The 26,522-nt window shown below is 42.6% G+C and overlaps 1 long non-coding RNA gene across 2 annotated transcripts in view; it reads left to right on the plus strand.

Annotated features, from left to right (window-relative positions):
- Positions 1 to 946: 946 nt before the first annotated feature.
- Positions 947 to 26,522, plus strand: part of LOC122171607 — a 32,619-nt gene continuing 7,043 nt past the window's right edge. Inside the window, exons 1-3 of one of the 2 annotated variants that reach the window (XR_006172032.1) lie at positions 947 to 1,060; positions 11,700 to 12,620; positions 16,714 to 17,316. This is a non-coding gene — a long non-coding RNA (uncharacterized LOC122171607). Of the gene's footprint in view, positions 1,061 to 11,699; positions 12,621 to 16,713; positions 17,317 to 26,522 lie in introns of those variants that run through there. The other variant, XR_006172033.1, reaches the window with a different exon arrangement.

Consider the following 26,522-nt stretch of genomic DNA (forward strand, 5'->3'; position numbering starts at 1 on the left):
ATCAAGTGAGGATTGTTTTCATATGCTGGTGATGACATCTCCTATGCTCCTCCAAAGAAGCAACAACAACAACAACAAAAGGAGGCACCGCAGAGGCTGAAGTGCACATGGGTGCTGCAAGCAACAGGAAACTCTGAGCAGATCTTCACATCACGGAGCTTGTTTCTGCAGTGGCAGCTACTTATCCTCATGAGTGTCAACTTAAAAAGCAGCCTGCCCTACCAGCTTGAAAGAGACAACATTAACTCTCTAACGACACAATTTTGTTTAATGCCCTTGTAATATCCAGTAGAATCCAGCAGAAGACATGTCTATGGACAGGTAGGTCAGCAGCTGGATGGCCTCTTCCCATGCCGTGAGATGGGCTGTGCTGGCATGTGCACAGCAGGTAGGGGTACTCCCAGGACCAGCACTCTTCTCTCCTACTTGGGGACCCCCACAACATCCTGGGGGCTGGTGGCCATGAACGAAGAGCATGCAGGAACCGTCCTTGGGGTTTAGCCATTGAGTTCTCATTCCTGGCAAAGTTCCCAGTTTCTTCGTTGTAACCTGGGTGTCGCTGCTTGCCAGGCTGCAGCAGTCCTCAGATCAGAGGAAGCTCTTCTGTGAAATATCTATATGAACCAGACTTTGAACTTCCCTAATACTGGAGTTATTCCTGTCTGAGGATTTGCTCTGGGCCCATCTCAGTGTCGACTTTTTCTTGCTTTTGGACTATCTAGGGCAATAAAGATTTTTCAACCCTTAAAAGCACCTACTTTTGGATACCAAAGAAGACCATTCTGATTTTTCATTCTGATTCTTTTAGGAAAATGGGTGGTATGAGGACAAGTTTAAAGCTGTTTATCCAAATACTGTCCTTTGGCACTACTACAAATAAATTAATTCTCAGTGTGCTGATGTTTATCAACCTTTCTGTTGACCTGCTAGCAAGTGAACAGTTCCTTTACAGACGACCATTGATTTGTTCAGCAAATAGAGATGAAAGCTTTAGAGATGGACTGTTGCCTGTATTTCTGCTCAACATGCAAGAGGTTCCAGGGATCTCCATTTTGAAAAGGTAGTTATAGTTACGCTGCACCCATTACTACTTTACTCTTATTGCTATGAATAATCAGTAGAAGTGTTAATAGCAGTGTAATTAGTAACATTATTAGCTTTATTGAAATAAGCAAACATTTTAAGTATTATAATTTATTTTCTGAGCATCTGGAGGCCCTACTTATGTTGGGATCCCACTGCATGTGGTATTATTTAAACAAAATGTAAATTCTGATTTCTGCTACAAAAATCATGTGATCTTTGCTTAGGCTTTCTTTTGCAAAAGCTGTAAGCTTATCCCTAGTTCTGATTATTATGCTTTTTCAACCTGGGCAACATATTTGTCTTAAAAGCCCATCCTACTGCATCATATGCAGGATAAGTGCCAAGTGGAGAACAGAACTGCCAGTTATTCCTTTACAGAATTCTCCTGCCAAGGATGGGTGAGTGTTTCAGACAGCCTTTAGCAAGGGTAGTATCAGTGGAGTCCTGGCATTCCAATATTCTGTAAATTTGACTCAAATTAGTGGCACAGATGTGATGGAAAAGCTTCCTTTGGGAGATACATGAAATCGTGGGGGAAACAATGTGCCTTCATCCACTAGCTGTGGTTGTTGTTTCCTCTGCTTTCTTATGGGTCTTGAGTGCTCCTCCATTCACCAGGTTATTTAGTATTTTGGGATTGTTTCTTTCCAGTGTCTCATCTTCCACTTTGCATGGAGTGATTAACTTGGTTAATATCATGAACTTGCCATCACTCTGCCAGTGAATTTTGGTAGTTTAAAAACAATCCATAAGTCTCAAATTGTTCACGAATGATTGGCAAATGCTCAGCCTTGTTTGCTGCTTGGTGCATCCTCTGTTTTTGCCATGCACCAAGTAATAGCTATACTTAAGACAGTTGATCTAATAAAAGCATTGCCTGTGTCCGCCTAAGTAGAGAATAGAGATGTTTCTATCTCTTCCTTAAGTAGAGATTATCCCATATTTATAGTCTATTGTAGTAACGCTGGATTTCCCATTTAACAAAGGAAATTTGAGATAATGTCTGAGTGTTTTACTGACAATCTGACAGTGACTCTGTGTTCCCTCCGGCAGGCTGGTTGTTGCACCAGCCTTGACCATATCCTGGCCACTGAAGTCACTCTGACTAGTACCCTCTCTGAACTGCCTGCACTGCTGCCTGGCACACTGAGCAGTAAAACTACTTGATTTCTTGAATTTGAATTTTATGGAGTAGACTCAGCTGCTATACCTAAAAGTAGTTTTTCCTCAGATAAATTGTGGAAAATGATAGCATCACAATGTCAGATTTAGAAGAAAGTGGGTGGAAATCTGAATTTTGTCACTTCAACTTACTGCTTCAGCTAGCAGTAAATTGGAGACTTCAGCTCTCCATTCCCTCCCTCATCTCCTTCATGTCAGGAGAGTGTGGCTGTGCCTAATTCTGATGCTGCAAAAAGGTGAACTCCTCTTCCCGTGGCCCAGGTGGAACACGGTGTACAGAAGCGTTATTGCACAAACATGAGCTCTTCACACTTGCGAATGTTACACTCAGCTACTGTTACAGGGGAAAGGTTTCCATGATGCATTCCTGGTCTTCTGACATATTTGCGATGATTTATATGTATGCTGAGGTGAGGCAGGGGAGTTTGGGTGAGCAGCAGGTGTTTTGGGAAAAGCTGCTTCCGCTGATGTGCCTCGCTAACCTCGGAATGCAGGACACAACATCTTGCTGTGCAGATTGGCAGAGGTGGGCTGACCTGCAGCCTCAGACCCTGCTCTAGTTCCCCATTCCTTGAGACTGCTTTGCTCTAAGGCAAAGGTTTTGTGTGCAATTCAGGAAGAGTGTGAAAGGCAATTTGGGAGTGCGATATAAGCAGAAATAGAGATATGCCATACGTTGTGGTTTGAGAGCATGATGTAGGAGAGGCTTGAAGCTTATTGCAGACTGATAAATGTAGCCACACCAAGGACGTGAATGCCCTAGCAGAACCACCTGTCAAATTTCACTATCTGTGACTTATGATCCCGATACAGGAGTGTGACTGGTTCCATTGGGTGGGGATTATCAGCGCCCAGGAGAAATCTGAGGAGTATCCTCTGTGCAGTGCACTCATTCTACACACCATCCTCTGGTTGCCCAGAGTTGTGATGGATGCCCCATCCTTGGAAACATTCAAGGTCAGGCTGGACCAGGCTCTGAGCAATTTGATCCAGCTGTAGGCGCTCCTGTTCATTGCAGGGGAATTGGACTAAGGTGACAGTTAAAGGTTCCTTCAACTCAAATGATTTTATGATTCTATACTGTGAAGCAAAAATTGATGTCTTCCAAGCATTTAATGATAAATCCCACGTTGGGGCCACTTAGCCTCATGATGCTAGCGGTTCAGAGTGTACTCTGCCTGCCCTTCTTCATTCCCTCCTGAATGGTTTGTCTTGTTTCTCTTGTCAGGGTGGCTATGATATCCTTGGTTATGCTTGATTTCTACCACTCAGCCTTGAAAGACATGTAAGAGTCAACCAGACCATGTTGAGATATCTGCAGTTATGAGCCTGACATGGTGACATGCTGTGACAGACATGGAGAAGCCTGACACGCTCCATCTGTCATTTACCCTGCACAGCCAAGAGGTGTCCTCAACTATAAGATATGTCTGATTTTGGAGACTGGGCTTTGCAACAGATGTAGACCATTCATAGGGAATTCAGGAGACAATGGTCAGTGGTTCATAAAACCTATATTTGGAAAAAAACACCTGAATATCAGCATGATTTAATAACAAGAAAAGAGTACTGGGAAGTGGAGGGGATGATAACAGCCTTTAGTTTACTGTAAGTTTGATGCATAATGGCAGGGAGCTGTCTGGTTTCCATGTCCATGGTGGGAAAGTTAGGATGGGTTTAAACAGCAACAAGGAATGTTGAGATTAGATAAATAATGGGGATGGTGAAATACTGAAAGAGGTTGTGAGGGGAAGCTGTGACTCCTCATCTTTTGGTGTCTTTAGGTATAGACTGGACAAGCAGAGGTATAGAGATGCATCATAACCAGCCCTGCAATGCTGTTTGAGAAAAATGGCCAATGTCACACAGAGTGTAAATTGAACAGAAAATGAACAAGGATGGTGCATCAGAATACAGGAAGCAGCTTCACAGGCTCACATACAACAAATGCTCCTTAAAAGTATATGCAGATATCCCCATAGCTTTTATATCTTTCCTTCATGCCATACTGACGTTTTTTTAACAATTTTTAGGAACATTACGATGACTTCTGTGGATGACACGTTGCATGCGCCTGAGTTCATGTACTTATGCCAAATATAAAATATGGGTTGTGTGGACTCAGCATTTCAGCTCACTCATACCTACTCACATCACTCATATCTACTGAATCAGACCCAACAATAAATCAGGCAAAGACCCAATATGGGCAACTTTTTGACCTTGTTTATTTAAAGTTTGGTGTAGTTGACTGTAAAATCTCTCTGTGAGAGCAGAATTTTTCCATTGGGAAGGAGGGGTAGCAAGTCATCTGAGCTTTGGAGCTGAATGAAATTTGTGGGTAATTATGCTATGCACTGTTTTATTAGCTGTGAATAGCAGTGTGAATAGCCTGACTACTACAGAAGTTACAGGAGATAGTCCTGTTAAGCATGTCAGAATTTCCTCAGCTGCCTCTAGAGTTTTACCTTGATGTGGAGGGACATTGAGAAGGAAAAAACAGCGCAGATGGATTCATCCATTTCCAAGAACACTGTAAAAATGAGTATTTTCATCTACATTAAAAAGATCTGGTGGTCTTTCCTCTGAGGAAATTTACCTCCCAGACAGTGTGACACAGATTCAAAATTTGTCAGTTTGGTGGTCTTGCACTGGGGATGTACCTTTGTATCTGTGGGAAATCTGCCTGTGATTGCAAAACTCTCATCCCTTTATAAGTAGCTGGCTCAGCAATGCTTTGTGACTTAAACCTAGAAGGACTTCACTCTTTTCCATGCAGCTGTGCTGAGGAAAGCAACTGAGTCAACAGGGATTCCCACACAGTCAGAGTCCCTCCCCTGCCGCATTCACATCCAAACACAGCCATTGGAAGTAGCAATTATATTTCTTTTGTTTTCTCATTGCTGTGCCAACAAGAGAATGGGAACAAGCTTTGAGAAGGCTGGTTGGGGGGAATCTGGTCTAGCTAAATTGGATAGCCAGTGGGAAGGGATTAAAGACGAAAAAGGGAGATCTAGGATGAATGAGTGGAAAGAAGCACAGGAGCAGGATGGGAAGGCCGATAGGAGTTGTGAGTCTCTTTGGTTGAGCAGAATTCTCGTTCTCTTTCTCTTCTTTAGACCTATAGATAGAAAGATAAATAGATAAATAAATAAATTCCCTGAAAACGTGCACAGAAAATTAAAGAGCTAAAATAAATGTAGCTAAAACAAAACAAACAATAAAACCCATGAAGTGAGAGAGTCCTTTACTATTTTTAAAGGACAATAATATTAATAATCAAAACTCAGTTTTTACCTTTAATTGTTCTTGGAGAAGAGGTATCAAAATAAGGCAGACATCATTATAGCTGGCCTGCAGATGAAACTAAAGTAGCAAGAGACTTGCCAAAGGTCAACAGGGATGGTATTAATCTCATATAACCATACATCTGCATTTGAACTAGATACCTACAATCCCTTAGTAGGCAATGGAGAGCAATTGGTACTTCTCAGACTGACTCAGTTGACCTATTTCAGACACCTACTTTAACAAGACATGAATGCCACCTTAGAAAGGATTGCTTCTCTGCAGTGCTTACCATAGTTGCCAGCCCTTGGGCAACTATGCTAGCTGGAGATGTCTCCTTTGTAGAGGTGGGGCAAATCCCATTCCTATGTCAGGATCAGTGCCAAAGCCATGACAAAGTTGTGCCCAATCTTAGGTGCTATGAGTGCCATGGGTGAGGTGAAACACAGTGGTTCTGACAGTCCAGCTTTGCAGCAGGTGTAAGAAAGCCTGGTGTTAGCAAAGCAGGAGGGAATGATTCCCTCTAGCAGGGCCTGAGTCTTTTATCTTTCTCTAAGATCCCTTTCTTGCTGAGGAATCACCTTTGCTATTGGACTGCCTACACAGCCAAGTTCAATTCAGTACAGAGGTTCAGAACAGGGTCCAAATACTGTCACACTGGCCTTATGCCCAGCTCAGTAGAATGACTCCATTAAGTAAGACCCCTCATAAGAGTAAAATGTAGCTGCCTTCTTTGTCCAAATGGCTTACAAGTAATATTCTGATCTACCAGCTCCAGAAACACAGCTGTCTGGGAATGGTGCTTGCTTTCCCTCTCTTTCTCTGTATACATAAAGGGGAAAAGGGAAGTGGAGACCCGTGTGTAGTTTTGCACTCCTTGTTTTTCTTACATTTGTTTGATATTTTCCATGAATTCCTGTGTTTTGTGATGCAGAGCCTTTGTTTTCCTTTTCCTCTCTTTTGGGGAAGCTGATGGTGAGGACTGTTGTTATTAGGTTTGGCATAACTTGATTAACTTTTTTCTTCTCTGCATTTCTGTGATTGGGATTTAGTTTTTTCCTGCTCCAGCATTGTAATGTTGTATTTGTTTTTACAGTCAGCACCTTGCTGTGCAGTTGCTTGAAGGAGAAGGAGAAGGCACGTTCCTCGGCTCTTGTTTTGCAGGACATTTTTAGTTCTCCCTCCCTGTGTTTGTAACTTGGCCTGCTTCTGTCCCCTGGCCTCTTCCTCCTCCTTTTCTACCCCCATTTTGACAGAAGTGAAAAAATCTCTTCCCTGGGACTGCGAGAGTTTTCAAGTTCCACTGAATGGAGACAAAGTGATGGTTGCTGAGAGACTTGTTAATCTGTGGATTGCCACCACCAGCACCCCACGGCAGCTTGTCAGTACTGGAAATAGCTTTGATGCTTGGGAAGCAAAAACCTATGACATTTTTCCATTATTCACTCTAGTGATGAGCAACCACAGCCAGACAGATGCTGTATTTTAGGGGTTAAACAAATTAATTTATCCATCAACTATTCCCCCAGTTGCAGCTTTGGTCTTGCAGGGCTGGAGAGGAGAGCCACAGCCCGTGTCTCCCACATGTGCCGAGAAGCATGACTACCCAGCTCCTCCTGACACCAGCTTTTTCAGCTCCACATCCATTTCACACTGAAGAACAACATGTTCCCTCTGCCAAGCCCAGCCCTTGGGTCTTTGTACAACCAGCCTTCCACTGACTGCAGTACAAGTCTCTTTGCATAGAAAAATGGGTGATGGAGCCTCCCACTCCCAAACCTCTCCATGGACGGCTGCCAGCCTCCTCCATAAATCTTGGCTCTTCTCCTCCCCGCCCCTGGAAAGCAGCCTCCCTACAGACAGCCTGAGTGCTGCCGGGGGCTGAACCTGTCTTGAACATCCCAACAAGTTGCATCAGCACTGGTGCAACCCCACTTGCCATCAGCAGCAGAGGGGCTGCCAAGGTCGGCTGCCTCTCAATGCTTGGAGCAATGCACTGTCTAGACCAGCTCTTAATGGAGACAGGACAGAGAGAGAAGAAGTTATTGCCAGTGGAGCAAAACTTCCTCCGTGTGCAAATTCGTCTACCTACTCGGGTGACCCTAATCGCCAGAACATCTGTATAATTAATTCCTCTTTCTAACTTATCTTTTTCTCAACCCACCTGAAACTCCTTGCCCTGCTTGATTTCTCTTTGCCTATCAGCCATCGCTTGGCTGAATAAAGAATCAGGGAATTCAGTTTTCAGAAGGTGAGGTGTATGTTGTCCCCTGAGGGAGGGAGCTCTGGGAGGCAGGATGGCAGCCAGCTCTTTCCTGGCAGTCATGGGAATGCCGTCTCGGAGCTGCCAGTCGGTGGGTGGGCGTAACACAGCTGCCTCCTTAGGCTGGGTCCAACCCATTTGCAAATGTGGGTAAGGGGAGGAGGCTGAGGGCGACCAATTCTCTCTCCATGCCACGCTTGGTCCCCATCTCCCCCTCTGGCTCTGTTCTGATGACAAGCCAGTGTCTGCATTTTGGTGCATCAGAGACATATAAAGTCAAAACAACTTGAGATTCTCAGAAAAAAAAAACACACACTCTTTGCATGGTAAGCGTGAGTGGCACAGATTTCTTTCCCATTTGTCCCAAGCCATACATGTCAGATGTAGTTTCCAGATGGCATCTATATCTCTCGGTACACCCACACTGGATGTATGCTTTGCTATATCAGTGGCTGTGCTGAGCCGCAGATAAATGTTTAACATTCCTTAGTCAACTGGAAGCTGTGTGTGTGTGTGTGTGCATGGGGTGTGCGTGGGGGTGAAGCCCAAGGAACATAAAAACAGGCATATGGCATTTTTTAACTCATCACACAGATAAAAAGGAGAAATAAATATAAGGCAACCTACTAAAATAGCATCAATGTCTTTGAAGTAAACCCACTAGTGAGAGAAACCAAAGCAGAGGTTGCTGCATCAGCCTACAGCTCCAAGCCCAGCAACCTGTCCCTGTATTTTTCTGTGCTCCATATATGCTTAGATTTCAGGTTTGGTGGTTTGCCCTTAAATGGGGACCCTTGAACCTACTGCACTTTCTGCTGCCTTAGTGCAACTGTGGCTTGCACACCCTAAAAGTAACTTTATCATTCTTCCAAAGCATGTGAACGCCTCTGGTTAATTTTACTGAACTGAGGTTGTAGATAGTTGAGCATGAGGCTGGCACTCTACATCATGCCGTAGGCAAGGTGTCCGTTGCATACATGCCACAGACCTGATTCAGTTGTTTAAACCTAAGTAAGCAGAGCAATCCAAGACACCTCCAGGTTTCTGGCATGGCCTCCAGATGCATCTCCAGAAGAGCAAGCCATATCCCTGTGCTGATGCTTCAGACACTGTAGGGAGCTGGAAATAATACTGCTCTAGGCAAATCAACTGAGCTGTCAGCTTTGAAATAGAGACTTGTGCTAGAAGAGAGGCTGAAATCCTGGCTGAAGTTTATCAGAAAAAAATTCTCCAATAAAGTGATGGTCTGTGAGGATTTTTTTGCAGAAGGTCTTTTTCCACAAAGTCCCTAAGTGCAATCAATAAGGCATTGAAGAAACAGAGTCAGTCCTTTCCATGATAACTTGCCTGAATTTTTCCAGACCACGCATGAGACTCTGGCTAGACATGGTGATATCCATGGTATTGCTGCCTTATCTGCCTCAAGATCCCTCTTCCCCCAGACTTGAATATACCTTCAGCACACGTCCTCATTAGATAGAAAGATCACCACACGGTGTGGTCTTGGATCGAATGAATTGAAATGTGGGGAAATTCCTTCATCCTCCAGCATGGGAGGAACTGAGAGAGCATGCTTATAGATAAAAAGATGGAAGTAGCCTGAGCAAGGGTGGGGGAATTCCAAGGCAAGAGCAAACTCATGGGATTCTGGGTGTGTCATGATGGTGGCTCTCTCTGTAGGTGCTCTGTACTTTGCTTCCCCTGACCACCCCTCTCTTGGGCCTCATACAGAACACACAGAGAAACCTGAAAACCAGCTGTGCATTTTTTGGGAGTGAACCTTGGTTTGTGGGAAACTCCTACCATTCTGGAAAGAGGACCTTCAGCCTGAGTCTTCCCTTGAAGGGGAAACAATGGCCTCATCTGAAATCTTTCTGCTCCTGGCTACCCAAAGACCTCCATAAAGTAAGAGAATGATAGGATCAGAGAGATGTTTCAGCTGCAAGGGACCCTTAAAAGCCATCAGCTCCAACTCCCCTGCCATGAACAGGGATGCCTACAGCTCCATCAGGTGCTCAGAGCCCTGTTTAGCCTGACCTTGAATGTCTTCAGGGATGGGGCATCCACCAGCCCTCTGGGCAACCTGTGCCACTGCCTCACCAATGGTACTGTAAAAAACTTCTTCCTTATATCCAGTATAAATCTCTCCTCTTTTAGTTTGAAATAATTTCCTCCTATTCTATCATAACAGACCCAGCTAAATAGTCTGTCCCCTTCTTACAGTCCCCCTTTAAATGCAGAAAGGCCACTCTCAGCTCTCTCCAGAGCCTTCTCTTCTCCATATTGAACAGCCCTAGCTCTCCCAGCCTGTCCTCATAGGAGAGCTGTTCCATCCCTTGAATCATTTTTTGCTGGACTTTGTCTTTACACTCTCCAACAGGTCTACGTCTTTCCTTTACTGAAGATTTCACATCTTACTCTACTTTACTTGAGTCATTTTAATTTTACTGGCTTAGGGCTAGCAGGGGAATGAACCCTTTGAAATGGCCTTTTACCTTAAGAAATATTCAGTTCATTTTATTCCTTTGGGAAAGGCAAAGCTATTGGTGTCTATTCAGTGGATTTGCAATAACAAAGAGAAATGATTTCTGCTTTTGCCCTGGAATTATACTCTAGGCAGAGACTTGGAGTTTCAGATATGGGATGCCTTGTGAGCAAACAGGCAACCCATTTAATAAAGCACTGGCCTGTGTTATGGTAAGTAGATAATGATGAAGAGGTGAGCAGAAATAAACTGCAAACAAAAAAAGACAGTAAGTGTCAAGTAGCTTGTCTGTCTTGGGGGTCAGTGGGGCTTTACTACTTGCTGAGAGACTGTTGCAAAGCAAGGTGTCAAAACCTCAACACTTTCCACTATCTGAGTAAGGCAGCATGTTGTCAGAGGCTTTCTGCCCAGAGCACATTCATTCCTCATGTGTTGGATACCGGATGGGAAAAGAAAGAGTATGAGAGAGAGGAAGGATGCATCAGGGAACTCAGACCTTGGTGTCAGTGAAACACCTGGGAACACAGCATTGTCCCTGACTGGCCATGGGGGAGCTGATAGCAGTGTCTGTATGTGCTTCCCTCCTGCATGGGCTGCTCTCTAATGGTAAAATGGGAAAACCCACTGTGAATACATACCCAGAATCTGAAATTATTAACACAAGGTGTTTATGTGGTTAATGCAATCAGCAATAATGCATCAAAACTTCAAATGCAAAGAACTAAAACTTTGAATAATTGTTGTTATTCAGTACAACATCACAACTGCAGAAACATCAATGAGTTGGGGAGAGATGGGACCGTGTGGATCTCTTTATTCGTGAAATGTCTGAATGCTTCTTTTCTATGAGATGTGATTTTGTCATTGCAAGCAGCTGACAGATTTGCAAAATCTCAAATTGCAATATTACTAAACAGAAACAGAAGAAGATATTGTTCATGTGTGCACTTTCAGCCTTTGACAAATATAAGGTATTCTGATAACTTACCTTAACTCCCAGTGAAAGAGATTTCAGTCAGATGACTTTGCACGTGCCACTGGCCGAAGATTCCAAGTTAACTGATTTCATACTAGCCATGACTTGATCTCGAGCCTGAACCTAGAGATGTAACTCTCTAATTCTGTGTAAAAAGTGAGGTGTTTCCTTTATTTTTGTACAAACAGGTCCATCAGCCAGGTTCATTCAATAAAGTTGAAGCCATTAGTGAAACCCCGGGGAAATTTGCTTTTGAATTTTGAATTAGCAAAGCCTAAACTTCAGTGTATCTTGAAATGTTCTCTTGAAGGGTTTGATCTATGCAAAATGTGCTGATGGCAGTTTGGTACCAAGCTCACACCCATTCATTATAAAAATCTAATAGACCAGTACTTGCTATAGTCATTTTTTTTTTTCAGGGCAGCAGTATTCCTGATGGGAAGATTTTTTCTCACACACTGGCAATTCTACATTTTGCTGGATCAGCTCCAGGAGAGACAAGTTAATGCCCCGTGTAGTTTGTTTTCATATTGAGCAAACCCTGCTGAGAAACTGGAAAATAGAGATTTAAACTGATAAGCTTGCAAAAGACAGCTGACTCATCAAGTGTCATGAAACAAGGATTCCCACACTGTGATACACCTGAAAGTGTTGAACTTGTACGAGCCTAATCCCCCACCCTTCTCCTTGAGGTGTTGGGGAATCACAAGATGCTCCTTCTTAGGGGAGACTTCTACCTCCCCATCACAGTATGAGGCCTTCCTTCTAGCAACTGTGCCCGACCACATGAAGATGACCCAAACCACAGCACTGGTGTTATGTTTGCAAACGGAGATGAGATTAGACAGACCAGCAAGCTCCATACCTGCTCTGGATGAGAACAGGATCGTTGTATGTGACACTACTTAATTTAGATCTGATCAAAGTTCAGAGTGCGATTTTTGGAGTCAAACATGCGAAAGAACTTAATTCAGAAGTAGCTTACAGGGATTACTAGATTGCTACTTTGAAACAGACTGAGTAAATACTAATCTCACTTTGCACCAGGAAAAGACTGAAATTATAAAAGTGGGTTTGGATCTTGTCTGAAGCACAGTCTGAATCTCAGCAAAAGGGTATACTACCAACATCTCTTTTTCTTGACCTTACTGGAGCAAACTCTCAACTCTCGTGACGAGGGATAATGTTTGGGTCACAGTCAACACTAGGCTTTGCTTTGCAAATGAGCAAAATGTCTACTGGGGCATCTTGCTTCAGCATGAGGAGCTTGGTGAAGATGATCACTCACGTTCTGGTGTTTGTAGTTCCTCCCAAGAAGAAGGACACACACTTTCCAGCAGGTACAGTCAAGCTGTGGTTTCCAAATTACAGGAGATAGCTCACTGTAACTTGGTCTTGCTATTTTCTATGGAAGTGTTGCTATATTGGTGTGCCTGAGAAGTCTCTCTTTCCTCTAGGAATCTGAGAACATTTTATATGCTGGTGGGCTGTCTGGGTTGTTAGCGCACGGAGGGGAGGAGAAGCACATTGCACATTGAGGCATATCAAACAGAGGCTTTCCAAAGAGGCCAGTATTTTTGCAGAATGTATGTAAATGTTTGGGCATTTCTTTTCAGGCCGAAGAGGAGCTTTTTCTGACATGCCCTTGGGAAGTTTTCCCCTGTGGCATTATGGGGGCAGGTAACACATGATCTTGGACAAGTGGAGATTTCCTGTTAGAGATGTTGCTGGCTCTTTTCTTGAACCCACACATATATAAATACCTTTCCCTCACAGTTTGTTGATCCAGAGCAAAGCTATCAGCACTTAGTGCTGGAAGAGTCCAAGAGCTAAATGCCTAGGATAAAAAAAGCTACAAAATCTGCAAAAGGAACTTTTACTTAGAAAATATTTTGTGACTGAAAATTTTTGCTTACAATTTTTTTTTTTTTAAATATCATTTTCCTCTGCTTGACAAGAGCAGCACCTGCCTAACGAAGACCTAATGGATGATTGCCAGACTCCTGCATCTTCCCTGACAGCACCTGGCTATGGCCATTTAGCTTCCCTTGTGTATCTGCTGGGCAGCTGTCAGACTGCTGCAGCACAGTCCCTGCAAATAAGATTGCTCTGCCTACTCCCCATGTCTCATTTGTAAATGAGATAAATGAGAAAAGGAGAAATTGACCCCAAAAAGAAAAGCCTGAAATTAGACCAAATGGATAGAGGTCAAGTTGTTTAAAGGTATAGGAAATATTTAAAAGAAAAAGAGACCAGGAACATAGCTGCCCATGGACACATGCACAGGGCAGCAAAGGAAACTGCTCTGGTTCCAGACCAGTGCTGCTCCTAAAAAACACCCCCAGACTCACTAGTCCCCAGCATAGATAAACTACCTATGAAGAATCAAGGGTGATCTGTCTCTATATTGACATGGTGAAAGAAAGAAAAAGGACTATTTGATAAGGGATATATCTTCCACAGCATGACCTAAGAACATTGAGGGTATTTGAACCCAAATTCTCATGGCTGTGACAAGATGCAGAGCACTTTTACTTCACTTTGTGCTATTCTAGTAATTTCTCAAAATTTACTACATAAGAGGATAAGGATCTTTTTTCTGAGTACCATGTTAGAAATTATAGAATTATAGATCCTTAGAGTTGGAAGGGACTTCTGAAGGCCATCTAGTCCAACTTCCCTGCAGTGAACAGGGACACCACAGCTACATCAGGTTGCCCAGGGCCTGATCCAGCCTCACCTTGAAAGTGTCTTAGGATGGAGCATCAACCACATCACCAGGCAACCTGTTCCAGTGCCTCACTACCCTCACTGTAGAAGATTTTTTATTTATATCTAACATAAATCTACCCTTCTGAGCCTGAAGCTATTTCCCCTTCTTCTGTCACCACAGACCCTGCTAAAGACTCTTCTTTTCCATAGCTCCCCCTTAGATACTGAAAGGATGCTATCAGGTCACATTGGAGCCTTCTTCAGGCTGATCATCCCCTGCTCTCTCATGAGAGAGGTGTTCCATTCCATGGATCATTTTTGTGGCCCTCCTCTGGATGTGACCCAACGGGTCTATATCTCTTGTGTACTGAGAACTCCACATCTGGATGCAATACTCCAGGTGAGGCCTCACTAGCACAGAGCAGAGGGGCAGATCACCTCTCTTGCTCTGCTGTACACGCTTCTTTCGATGCAGCTCAAGATACAGTTGGCTTTCTGGGCTGTGAGGGCACACTGCTGGCTCACGTCTAGCTTCTCATCCACCAGTACCCCAGGTCTTTTTCAGCAGCGCTGCACTCAGTTCTTTCATCCCCCAGTTGTATTGGTAATGGGAGTTGCCTTGACCCAGGTGCAAGACTGCCTTGCTGTCCAAGGGAAAACTCAAAGTCACGTACCTTTGGTACTGTTTTACTCATTAATTTCAAAATGGCAGGATCTTCTGACAACTTCTAACTTGGATTATATTTATGCAAGGAAAGAGAATGAAATTGCTAGTTCTGAGAGGCTTCAGAGAGCTCTCACAGTTTTCTTCTCTGAGGAGGGCAGGAGTAATGCAGTCACCAAATTCTACCCAGGGTTTGGTGTAAGGTTAAATCTGGTGCAGGGTTAAAAGCACCTCCTTGATGACAAGCATTAACTAAGAGCCAAACCCAACTGAAAGCCATTTGGAACAGTGACTAAATTCTGCAAAATAGTCTGTTGATACCTGAAAGTGGGTGAGCATAGCCTCTTACCCACGTGTTGAGCTTTGATGCTGCCATGGTATGCCTGGCACAGCGCACAGTAACAGTGAGGAAGTCCCTGGCAGGCCCTGGTATTGGCCTGTGGAACTCCAGTAGGGACTTTTTGGCTGCACACTCTGATGGAACACATCAGGTCGAGGGAGGTGATCCTGCCCTTCTTTCTGCACTGGTGAGATGTCACCTGGAGAACTGTGTCCAGATACGGATTCCTCAGTATGGGAGAGATGTGAAGGGTCACAAAAGTTATCCGAGGGATGGAACACCTCCCCTATGAGGACAGGCTGAGAGAGCTGGGGCTGTTCAGCATGGAGAAGGCTCTGAGGTGACCCGAGAGTGGCCTTTCAGTATTAAAAGAGGAGCTACAGGAAAGACAGAGACAGACTCTTTAGCAGGGCCTGTTGCAATAGGATGAGGGGAAATGGTTTCAAACTAAAGGAGAGGAGATTTGGATTGGATATGAAGATGTTTTTTTACTGTAAAATGTGCACAGAACACTAATGTTCAGCTCAAGCCTCAAAATCTTGTTGAGGAAACCTAGGCACAATAGAGAATCAGTGTCTTGACAGGTCCCTTAAACAACACTGGGTTCCAGTTGTGTTCACCAATCAACATAATTTTAGTCACTGACCCACACAGAATCACAATGTCTCAAATGGAGGAGTGTTTTCTCCCCTTTTTGTCACTGTACTTCGGTACAGAGGAAATCCTCCTACAATTATCAACAGTTGATCAAAGAGATGATTCTGAGATCTCTGGACTCTAATCCAACCCTAGCTACTGTTCCTTGAGGATTTGCTCACATTTTCTGTATCACCAGTTCCTCCACTGATGGCTAACAATTAACCTATTCCTTCATCTCCCCACATTATGGCTCGTGCATTTTAGTGATTAGGCAATGTTTTGGAAAAGGAGGATGGAATTGGAAGCATCCAATGATGACAGCATTCTGGAGTTGTTTTCTTAATTGCAATTAGGACTCTGGTGCATTTGCTTTGAAGGTGGGTGGTTTCTCTGTCTGTTTCTTTCCTGAGTCACTTATATGTCACGACAATCTCACTCCCAGGATGTCTTTACCAGAAAAATCAGTGACAGTACTGAAAACAGTACAGTGCTGTTCGTGATAAGGACTTTCACAGGCAGGCTGCCCCTTGTCTCTGCAGTTAGCATGAAAGAAAGACAAACCCACCAACTAAAGGCTGGAAGATGTGTGATACAGCGACTGAAGGAACTGCGGCTGTTTAGTCTGGGGAAAAGGAGGGTGAGGGGAGACCTTATTGCTCTCTTCCAGTATCTGAAAGGTGCTCACAGCAAGAGCGGGGCTGGTCTCTTCTCACTGGTGACAGGATGAGGGGAAATGGCCTCAAGCTGTACCAGGGTAAGAGTAGATTGGATATCAGGAAACACTTCTTTACAGGAATGGTTGTTAAGCAGTGGAATAGGCTGCCCAGGGAGGTGGTTGAGTCACCATCTCTAGATGTGTTTAAAAGCCGTTTGGATGTGGTGCCCAGGGACATGATTTAGCAGAGGGTTGTTAGAGTTAGGGTAGTATGGTTAGGCTGTGGTTGGACTTGATCATTCCACCATGACCTGAGCAATTCTGTGATTCTATATATATATCTGTGTCTACCCGTTTATTCTTTCTGTTTACAACGTATTGATGAAGCCATGTACTTCTTTGTTCTCATAAAAATGTTTTAAGAGGGCACAGCATAGGAAGAGAAGACAAAACCCTGGAGCTCAAAATGTGGATCTTGGTGCTTCTGCTCAAGCAATACGTCAGTCAGTGTTCAAAGAGCACAAGAGGCTTCCATAGACCAAAGTCTGCCAGAGAGGGAGAGGGACAGTGATCCATGAGTGGCCTGACTGTTCCTGCCTACACCAGAGCTGCTATGTCATCTTATCCTGTTGCCCTTCAGGAAAGGACATTACTATGAGCTGAACAAAGAGCACCATGCAACTGCCCAGCAATACCTACCTCGTACATTAAGGCAGCTGAGGGCAGAGTAGAAAGAGAGGGTCTCAATCAGCGTCCCAACCAGATGTCTGATATTTGTACATCGTGTCATGCCTCCTCTCAGCCTGGTAGATCTGAGCAGACTGGTTCCCGAAAGCAGGATGGTCCTCAGAAGCCAGCAGTAAAGTTCAAGGAAGGCCTACAGCTTAAGAACAGAAACAGCAACAGCTCTTGTGCTCCATTACAATCCTGAACTGCATTCATGAAACCTCTTTGCGAGTGCTCTGGGTTTTCTGCTGATTTAAATTCAATTGAATTGACCATCCAGTGTAACCATTTACACCACTGTTATTTGCTTTAGCAATAAAGGAAAACTTAACAATAGACTCTACTCCCTTCCCTTTTTTAAGAGGTAATTTGCTTTTCCGGGAAATCTCAGTGATCTGTATTGGAAAAAAAATCCAAGAGCAAATTGTGCGAGACATCCCAAAGGAGCACCAGTCCAAGCTTCTGACGTACCATGTGCTCAGCAGCTGCAACATATTTTACACAAGACCTATTAGAAAAATGCTTAGAGTCTTTTTAGAAGTAGTGTTTTCCCACTATTTTTTTTCATGTGCCTTACTTTCTAAAGAGCCAAACATTTTCCTCCCTCAGGCTAACTATGTCAGTCTGGCAGGGAATAATAGTTTATGGTCAGTAAAATGTTAGCTCAAAATATCTATCAAAGCTTTGTAAGTATGTAATAAAATTATGGTTTTAAGGTTTTAAGGCTTATCACCTGAAGAAGTGTTTTCCATTATGAAAGGTGCTATTGGTTTGTGATAGATTCCTTTTGATTAACATAGACTCACAAGCCATTTAAAGAACTTCCGTTGTATTTCGGGAAGTCCTAGGGAGCAAAAGAGTTTTATAGCAAAGAATTTCCTTCTTCTATTCACTTCTGATTTCAGCTCTGGTTAAGATCTTAAGACTCCTTCCAGTTCTGATTAGCAGCTTGTGCATAGCAGATTACTGGGCATTTAAATACTGCTTGGTTTTTGCGTCGTTGTGAGATGCAGAAATGGAGCAGAGCAAATCTTGCCAGGTGGTTATTTTTCTTTATATTATTATTAAATATCAGTAATCTAAAGCTACTCAGACTGACTACCATGTAAGTGGACTAGAGTACAAGGAACAGGTTAGGCAGTCAAAAATCAAGTGACCTGTTGCATTACTATGCAGTTTATGCCTTTTACCTCCGTAACAACAATAGGTACAGCAAAAAAATTTTCATCTCCACAGATGTTTCTTCTGTTTTTATGTAAATGCATATTAAGTATGTAAACATATTTATCTTTAATTATAAATGTACATATGTATATGTTTATCCGTAAATATTTGGCATCTCTATAATATGAATTTAACATATGAACTATGAAACTTCTAGTATATTTACTTAGGCGACCACCATTGCTTCAGCCTGGCATACTAGCTTTTCCATGAAGCAAAGCATACTTTTTAATAAGCTTAACCTTTCTTTACCATTTCTACTTAAAAAAAGGAACCCTCAAGACATATTTGGGAAATTCTGTTGATGCATAGTCCATTGCAAGAGGGGCAGCTCTTTGCAAAAATGCACAGCTCTTGTCTGAAATTAACTTTTGGTGCACATTGTTGAAATGGGAATTTTATCCTCGTGAGTGGTGACCAAAACTTTACATTCCAGACATAGCAAATCTTTCCATTTGTGGCAAAGAGACAAGGAAAAAAACAAGAGGGAATCAGAGGAAATCACTTCCATCTAGAACAAATTGCTGGAGAACTGCTGTCAAAAGGTCACATTCTTTCTTTAGGGAAACCTGCATAGCTCTGCTGAGGTCAGAAGAAGGAGTATGAGGAAGAGGAAAGCATACCAAGGAAGTAATCCTTCCTGTATGACCTCTGGGTTCTGCTGCTTGACCCGAGTCTAGCTTCAATGAAAGGAAGAGCTGGAAGGGATAGCATAGCACTCCCACGCGGTGAACATTTGGAGAAACATTCAGCTGCTTATAGAAAGGTTGTTTGGGAGGTACCTCTCATGCTCATCTTGTTCAGCTGCCCACTTAAAGCAGGACTGTCACTTGTCCTTGGCTAGACTGGCTGTGGCTTTTTCTACCCAAGCCTTGAAGACTACCTGAGATGGAGACCTCAACATTGTCTTGGTAGCTTGTTCCAGCGCTACGTGACTTTCCCAGTTGAGAAGATTTCCTAACATCTTTGAACTTCCCAGGCTGTGATTTTTGTCTGTTGCTCCTTTGATATATTATCTACCAGTACTAAAATGTTTAGCTTCATCATCTTGGTAGCTCTTCTGGTAGGCTGCTATTAGATGGTCTGCTTTTGAAAATGCTATTGAAAGTGGCAGCAGAAGGCAGTCATGGGACATGGTCACCTATGGGGGTGATCTTTCCTCTTAGCAGCACTTGCTGCAACTGAGCTTTTCTGAGGTGGTGTAAATCAATCAAAATTACGTGGCTGAGAGGTTAAAAATGTAAAGAAAGATTATAAAATGGAAGAAGACGAAAAATGAATCTTTTGTGTGAGTACTGAGAAAACCTTTGCTACTCCATTTCAAAATACATGTGCTACAAGTATGGAGACGTGAACTTCAGCATGCAATATTATGTCTACTGTCTAACAGACTGTGTCTCACTAGTATACTGTGATCCACCTATAACTAATCTTTTCAAAACCATTCTCTTGCATTCAGGAAAATAGGCACTCAGCAACCTATATCCATGCTGCTAACACTTTCTTATCCTCCTGCTAACACTTTCTTATCCTCCAGATGGAGACTGCATTCGAATTCCCTGTTGGGAATGGATTCTGGTTTATTCTAACTCCCAAATCAGGCAATAAAAAAAATTACTTGCCAGAGCCCCGAGCCAGGACAGTGACTTTTGACAGCAAAGATGAATAAGTCCTGATGCTTGGGAACACTTCCTCGCACTGTTTAATGTCTAGACATGGCCTCAGTGTCTTGTGTATTTGACAGAAACATTCTTTGTCTCTTGTGCTGTGGTGCTTTCAACAGAGGGTTGGTTTTTTCTTTCTTCATAAAAGCTTAACGTCTCCTTCTTGCTTATATTAAAAACCAAGGTTGGGCAGAGTGGCTGGTGACTTAAATGTGGCCTCTTGTTAGTGGAGATCTCCTTGGTCTTGTGAAGAACTTTAAGCCCTGATCAAAGCAGAGCTGCATTTAAACTGGTCCCACCTGCCCCCTGGGTGTATGTAAAAATAGAAATGAATAATGGCTGACCTCAACAAATTGGACCGCAGTGAGCAACTTATTCCATGAAGTCCTTGGTGAAGATCTGTTGTTTGGAAAAAAGGTAAGTCGTTACCAGGAGTCATCTGACTCAGTTGTGCTTTCTCCAAACAAATTGCCTGAACTCTGTCTGCAATCAAGGGATATCTGTATCCCCATGGAGAGGTTCATCATCATCTAAGGGCTAGAACGATAGTGACAGAATGGATTGCCCTCTGAAAGTGCCTATTTTTCTCCATCATCTATACAGAAAGCTTTTAAATTACATGCTTTAACTAGCTACTTAACTTCAGAAGTGCTAGCATTAGATGAGACAGACCTCTCCCAGTGAAGCTGGATAAATACCAAAAAAATATTTTCAAACAAAGATTTGCAAACTTTCTTTGGCTTTCAGAGCCTCTTTTATCTGCTTTCCATAAACAATATTTCAAGTAGTATTTTATATTGGGATATATTACAAATAAATGCATTATTGTGGTGAAAATACTTGCTTGATACCTGCCAAAGAGCAGGTGAAAGCTTGGCACTTGGTGAGGCTGCAAGCCCTGATGCGGGCTTTAAAATTTGGCTTCAGTCCTACCCCCTAAGGAACTGTGGAATTTTTACCATTCATGTCAGAGAGGAAGAAAAGCATTGTGTCTCCCTGAAGGCCAGTCACTTGCCTATAGTGAATTCTTAAGTCACTACCCACAGTGAATAAACTGACATTTGTTTGTGGGAAATATTTGCTGGGTCATTATGGATAAAACGCCATTTTCTAAAAATGTGTGGCCTCTTTCTGGTTGCTTTTTAAACAGAAGGGACTAGCTTAGTTAGATAGCATATGAGTGGCTCACCTCACTCTTGCTAACCTTGATGTTGCCTGAATTAGTTACTGGGAAATGTTGACCACTTCATTCTCTTCTAAGCCATATGTCCTTACTCCTTCAGATAGTGTTTTTATTAATGCTTTTTATTTTATTGCTTTTTATTTTATTGCATTTTATTGAATTTTTAATCTCTCAGAGAGATTGTTCTTTTTAAAATGGACCATTAAGTTTTCAAAGTTTTGTATCTCCACCATCCACACACAGAGCCTGGCATTTAAAGTAGCTCTCCATACAATGTGTTTGTAGATACAATTTTCATGATTTCTGATTTTTAAGGAGACTTTGGAACAGGTTTCCCAGAGAAGCTGTGAATGCCCTCTCCCTGGAAGCATTCAAGACCAGGCTGGATGGGGCTGTGAGCAACCTGGTCTAGTGGAAGGTGTCCCTGCCTATAGCAGGGGGTTGGAACTAGGTGATCTTAAATGTCCCTTCCAACCCAAGCCATTCTATGAGCCTTCCATATCCATTCTATGAATGGATTTTGGTGGTGAGATACTACTACCATTGCTTACGTACTTTGCTGGAACTAGTTTGTGTTAGTACCTATCTGTTTTCATTACGTCCTGATTGCATTGATAGAAATAGCTCACATGCAGAAGGCTCCATTCATAAATGTCATTACGATTGTCAGTATTAAAATCAGTTTAGAAAAAGTATTTCATTTCCCTGATTATAAAACAAAAACAAAACTGAATAAGCTGTAGTCTCAGAAAAAGTAAATACCAAATACATGCGAATTCCTGCTCTGAATTGTCCAGGCTTCTATTCTTTCTCCTTCCTTTCTATGAACAAACTTGCTTTCTTCTTGGGAATTATATACATTTTTCAGTTAAGATCCTGTAGGCTCTGAGGAAGACTTTCTGGCGTTTTCTTGGACTGGTGAATTTTATCCCAGTGAAGTGAAACAAAAAAACCTTAATGCTAGTGCTTGAAAATAAGTACTACTATTTTGTAAAGTTGAATGAAGTGCTCGCTTTGCTTCCCCTTTATTCTTAAGCTTTCCATGTGAGAACAGTACTGGTTAATTTGGATGTTAGGTCTGTTACTTCTTCCAGGATTTTTATCTTATAATTTCATCAAAATATAATATAATAGAATGTAATGTAATATAATATACAAGTTACATAAAATATATAATATACAATAATTTAATCAAGAAAACTTCTAGTGTTTTCTAGCAGGTCAAATATGTATTAACTTCTTCAATCACATAACTCTCCTACGTTTACCATATTCCTCTACCTTTTCCTCCAGCTGCAAGGAGGTTCTTGCCCTACTACATCCCCACAACCCAGTGCTTATCTTGTATCCTGAGCTGAGGCCTATCTAGTGTCATAGAATCATTGAATCGTGGAATGTTTTGGTTGGAATGGACTCCATTCCATCTGATCCAAATCCCCTGCAATGAACAGGGACACCTACAGCTTCACCAGGTGCTCAGAGCCTGACCTTGAATGTCTCCAGGGACAGGGCATCCACCAGCTCTCTGGGCTATCTGTGCCAGTGCCTCACCACCCTTATTGTAAAAAATTTCTTCCTCATAGCCAATCTAAATCTCCCTTCTTTTATTTTGAAACCATTTTCCCTTGTCCTATCCTAACAGACCCCACTAAAGTGTCTGTCCCCTTCCTTCTGACAGCCCCCTGTAGATACTGAAAGGCCTCTCTCAGGTCTCCCTGAAGCCTTCTCTTCCCTAGGCTGCACAGCTCCAGCTTTTTTAGCCTACTGAAAGAATCCTTTCTTCCTTCTCTATCCCTTCCAAATCCATCTCCCTGTTGGCCCATCTTCCTTTGTCCCCAAGGCATCATCAACCAGGTATACACCAAAGGCTCATCCCACTGAGCCATGCACATGGTGTTCAAACTGTTGTAGTAGTAGTTCTCAAACTATGGGAGGAGAAAGCAAGTAGTCGAGCGTAACCTACAGATTAAAAATTTTTTTCTGAGAGCTGTTGACAGAGGACATTGTAGTCTTCCAAAAACAAATCTGCACTTGAGACAAATTAAAAGACGTAAGAGCCTCCTGCTTTTATTTTTTGCCAATTTTTTCCTTCTATTTAACATGCATGATTGCTACTTCAGAAAAAAAAAAAAAAAAAAAAAAAAAAAAAAGCAAACACCAACAAGCCAGTCTCAGAATAGCAGTTTCACAATATTTAAGGCTTTGGTGACAATCTCTGCTTAGACAATTTCCTCTCCAGCCACTCCTTCTCTCATCTTAAAAAAAAGAAAATAGAAGAAAAAATAGAGAGAAAGGAAAGAAGGTTCATAGTTTAACCTGCATTATGTCATTCATCCAGGCCATCACATTGCTTTACAAACAGATGTGTTGGCACAACCGTGAGGTCAGAGAACTGTTGCAAAGGTAGGAGAAAGGAAAGGGGAATTTCTTAAGCTGATACTGCTGCCAAAACCAAATTATTGTGAAACTGCACTGTCACATTCCAAAAGACACTTTCTCCCAAATCTTGTGAGACCACAGACAATGGTGAATATCAGTGAAGAATATTTGGAACAGGCTGTATGCTGTTTGAAGCCTGACGGTGACTGCAAAGTACACCAGGACTCTCTCAAATCCTAGGCCATCGGGAGTCATTCAGTGCTGAATAAGACAACATGAATTCTGATCCCTTCAGAGCAAAATCATAGCTCACACAACTCAGCTCAACTCCTACAAATCTGGAAAGAGTAATGTTCTTGAATACACACAAGGCCACCCTAGTGAGGTAATCCCACTGGTTGGAAGTGCGCAAATAAGGCCAACATCTGACCATAACGGTGTAAGAACTGCCAGCGTATCCAATTAGCAGGATAAAAGTAACTGCCCTCCTGGCTCACTAATTATTTTTCAGTATGCACAGTATGATGGAAACCCTTCCAAAAAATCAAATCTGTCTTACAGCAGTTTGATTTATAGGCAGTGCAGAATGGAACGCTACTAAGTGTGTTGCAGTTAATTATGCTTTCAAATGCACTGACTAAATTTGGCTGCGCAATTAGATAAATAATAACTGAAGAGAAAGGTTGTGTTTTGGAATTACATGCTGAGGTAGATGCATATGCCTTTTGCCTCAGCTGTTTGCTCCTGTGTCACAGAAGGAATCTTGATGTGAAGCTCTGTCTGTTGCAGATAAAATGCCTGTACCAGTGAAGTTTCCACACCCATTTTAATGCTCAAGTGCCATTGTCATGCACTCAGCACTCGATCTTCCTTCAATTTCTTTGTGAATCTGCCTCAAATGTCAGAGGATGACGTTTCAGCAACACAATGACCAACTCAGTAACATCAAAGAGCTTAGCTTGGCAGCCTTCACTCTTTTCAGGCAATATTGACTCAATCAGTGGGTGTCACTGATTTCAGTCCAGATGTGCCAAAGTTACAAATTGGAATCCACATGCCAGGCCCCTCCATGCTGAGCAAATGGTTAAGGGTGACTGACACATACACAAAACATTGCCTTTTCATTTTCTGCCTTCAGATTACCCTTCCATTAGTTGTGCAATTCCTACATAGAGCCAATATTTAAAAATGGCCCACAGGGGTTCAACAAACAGCTTTGAAAGCATAATTTGAAATTATTGGTTTGTTGCACAAGGGTTAAAATATTCACTGTGGGATTGCACACTGGGCTAAAGGATGGGAAATAACGTCCCTATCACGAGATCTTCTGCTGGTGGATTTCCGTAAGAATCATTCCTCTTACCACTTCTTAGTATCCACAGCCACCCACAAGGTGAGGCGCTTCAATAACATTAATTCAGGGGCTGGCACATGTATTAGCTGCATTTACTGCCACTCCAATAACCCTGTATCTTGGAAGGGCTCAGCTGCAAGTGAAAGCCAGATGGCTGAAGATGAATTTGAGCAAGGCAAGAGTATTAGTGGGCAGAAGGAGTGTATTTCACAGATGTGGTGAAGATTTGGGTAGAGGAAGGGCATGTTGGTGACTGATCAGATCTGCCTACAGTTAAAGAATGCGCTTGAATTCCTGCCCGCGCAAACCAGCATTGGTGAATAACACTTTCCAGGAGGTTGAGCTGGCTCAGAGCCTACATCCCACCCTTGTCAATAATAAACTTGCTTCAAATATTAATGCTTTTGCTATGTTTTAGATGGACCACAGTAATCTAGATTGTCTAGGGATGAAGCTTTCTGAACCTAGGCCTGAGTAGAGCATAGCAGGAGTCACTGCAGCAGCACAGCTTTGCAGAACACCCCAGATCTTCTAACCACATTTTCCACTGGCTTTGCCTGGATCATCAAAACAAGTTCAGAGTCTCCTGCTGAGGCCCAGAAAAAGTACTAAGGTCACTGACTACTGCAGAATGCTGCCAAGCGTGGGACTCATCACTTCTTATTGCTGTCAAATAACTCAGCAATCTTGTTTAAGCCAATTCTCCATAGTCAACAGGTAGTGAAAGAGGTATCTCTTCTTTCTTTTGGATTCTTACTATGCAAGGGACTTCTCTTAGGAAGCCTTTTTTATTCCATGGAAAATCTTAGATCCTGAGGTTGGATGAGGAACTAAGTTTTTGTAAGGATCAAATGAGGGGTAGGAGCTGAAGCCTGACTGAAGTAAGTGTGAACAAGGTACCTAAATTTGCTCTTTCTGGATGTGTTCCCCTTGAAGGCTCTTTGGGTTACTGAAGTTCCCAGATGGTCACCATTGTCAGAGATTTCGCTCTGCTGGAATAATAAAATTCTTGGTCATTCAAACAAGCCTCAGCATGTTATCTGAACATCAAGAATGAACTCCTCCAGGAATTGAAGCATGTCACAAATTGTACCTACTTCTGGTGCCTGTGTAAGGGCCATTTCTTTACTAAGTCACAAATTGTACCTACTTCTGGTGCCTGTGTAAGGGCCATTTCTTTACTAAGTCATTTCCTTGGTCATTCGCATCCTAAATGCACAGTAGTACGTCTACAGAAAACTAAACAGATCATAAATATGTCTACACAATAACAATCAAACAAGACAGAACTCTCCAAGCTCAAGAAAAAATTAATATTACAGATTACCAATGCTAGACACTCTGCTGCATGCATAAAAATGGAAGAAGCACAGAAGAAATAAAGGGGATTGACACCTTTCCATGAAGTATGAACTAACCCGGACCATGCTCGAATTTCCATGAGTAGTTGCAGAGAAAGTTTTTCATTATTTGCATGTCTGGCAGCTGTCTCAATATCTTAGAGCAGTTCTGACTGAAATTATAGAATCACAGAATCATAGAACTGCTTAGGTTGGAAGAAACTTCAAAGCTTGCCCAGTTCCAACTCAGTTCCATGGGCAGGGCTGCCATCCACTAGCTGAGGCTGCCCACAGCCCCATCCAACCTGACCTTGAACTTCTGGGGATGGGGCATCCACACCTTCACTGGGCAGCCTGTGCCA

Source organism: Centrocercus urophasianus, unplaced genomic scaffold (genome assembly GCF_019232065.1).
Source record: "Centrocercus urophasianus isolate 14NV4802_14NV808 unplaced genomic scaffold, USGS_Curo_1.0 seq_9, whole genome shotgun sequence".
Lineage (NCBI taxonomy): Eukaryota > Metazoa > Chordata > Aves > Galliformes > Phasianidae > Centrocercus > Centrocercus urophasianus.